Genomic DNA, 2,009 nt, shown 5'->3' with positions numbered 1-2,009 from the left:
CCCCCCTGAGCCTCCTTTTCTCCAGGCTGAGCCCCCCCAGCTCCCTTTTCTGTCCCTTTTCTGTGCTTTCTCCAAAAACTCTGTTGTTCCTAAACCTGCTGGGCCGATTTCTCATTTGATTTACATTGTTGTGAACAAAGAGTAAGAGCTGCATCCAACCAGGACAAGATTCCTGCACTGGAAACTGGAGTCATGTTCTTCCTGCTTCAATTCTGGAATATTCACATTGCCTCAATTCTTCCCTTTTATGCAGCTCCTGCTGTACATAAACAAACAGCACCAAAAGACTTAAACTCTGAGATGCAGCCTCACATCTGCCTTTCATTTTTAACATGTAATATCGACCATTTAACATTTATAATCGAACCATATTTAATGTAAGCCACAAGGATTTCACCTCCATCTGTACAATTAAGATGTCACACGAGAATAATGGAAGAGATTTGATGTTAAGAGACTCACACCCAGCTTGAATTCTATGGAATAGATGCCAAAAATTCACAGTGCAATGAGTGTTTCACCTTGAGAACGGGTTCAGAGTTTGCCCTAATTGACAATGAAATTATTAATAACCTGAATCCACTTTGACCATAAGTGACCACTGTCACTGATGTTAATTAGCACCATCATTAGTGCCATGCTTGGGAAGGGGTGGCTCTTCCTCCTGCCCATTAATTAACAGCTCAACACCATCCAGATCCATTGAAATGCTCCTGTTTCTTGCATAAGAAAAGTGTTGGGTTAAACCTCAGGACCTCTTCCCCATTTTTATTCTCCTGTCGTGTTTTAGTGCCAAGAACATTCAGCACTAACCTTTTCCAGTGTATTCCACGTGAAACCAGTGTTTGCCTGTTAAATAAATGGCAAACTTTGACTTCCTTTTTTTTTTCCCCCAACCTGGCCTGAATATTTATTTTATTTTTTTTTTTTCTTTAACCTGAAGAAAAATCTTTTGTTCTGCTGATGTGGAATTTCTTAGTGAAGCTCTGAGGGCATGGTGTGACACACCAAAGCTTTTAAGGTGTTGGAGGGGCAGTGGAGGAACTGCTGAATGGCTGAAAATCCTCTGTGTTGGTTCCCTTTGCTGCAGGACTGGAGCTGGGAGTCAAGATTTTTCTCCTTCACTTATTTTTTTCCCTTTTCATTTCATCCCACTGGGTAGAAACAGCAACTTCCTGCTGTAGGAAGGGGTTCTGTGCGTGGAGAGGGAAGCAAATGCACAAAATAGGGTGTAAACCAAGAGAATTTGGAGCTCAAGTTGTGTAAAAAGTGTTCCTGGAGATGAGAGGCCCAACTCTTGGTGGGGCTCTTCCACTGAGTGACTTTTTTTTTAAATATTGCCCCTTTGCCCTTAAATAATTTAAATCCTGAAAATTTTAGAATTTAATTGCAACTCTTTAAATCCTTAAAATTCAGGATTAAATCCTTTAAATTCCTGTTTCCAGAACCAAACCCAGGTCCTAATACTGGCTCCCCATCATGTAGTTATCACACAACCAGTGATAACCAAATCCCAGTTCTCCCTCCTCCCTGCCAGTTAAGGAATAGGGAATAATTTAGGGAATAAATTCTCCTGGAGGATCTAAGGATGTTGAAGGATTTACTGAGAAATCAAGTCAATCTCCTTAAGGGGCCGACAACCAAGGAAATTTCTGGGCTCTGCATTTGTGTGATAACTGGGTTTGATGGGGTTGTGTTTTATACCCTGTTCTGGAGAGGTGCAGGATCCCAGAATGGGTCAGGCTGGAAGGGCCCACAGTGTCCCATCTGATCCCACCTCCCTGCTCCAGCAGGGCCATCCCAGAGCACAGGGATTGTGTCCAGAGGGCTCTGGAATATCCCCAGGGAGGATTTTCCTAAAATCATGGCAGTGTTATATTTGCACATGGAATTGGAGTATTACAGAGCTGTTTGGTTCAGTCCCTTTATTTCAGTTTTCTTCAGGGTATTGGGGAATTTATTTGGAACTAGAATTCATTTGGGGAATTTATTTGGAGAATTTATTTGGG

General features: G+C 42.0%; 1 protein-coding gene across 1 annotated transcript in view; it reads left to right on the top strand.

Annotated features, from left to right (window-relative positions):
- MDGA2 (MAM domain containing glycosylphosphatidylinositol anchor 2) overlaps positions 1-2,009 on the top strand; it is a 306,141-nt gene that overhangs the window by 283,375 nt on the left and 20,757 nt on the right. The gene's annotated exons all lie outside the window — the stretch shown is intronic.

The sequence above is a fragment of the Lepidothrix coronata genome, unplaced genomic scaffold (assembly GCF_001604755.1).
Source record: "Lepidothrix coronata isolate B3197 unplaced genomic scaffold, Lepidothrix_coronata-1.0 Scaffold119, whole genome shotgun sequence".
Lineage (NCBI taxonomy): Eukaryota > Metazoa > Chordata > Aves > Passeriformes > Pipridae > Lepidothrix > Lepidothrix coronata.
This window is presented reverse-complemented; position numbering and strand designations above follow the sequence as displayed.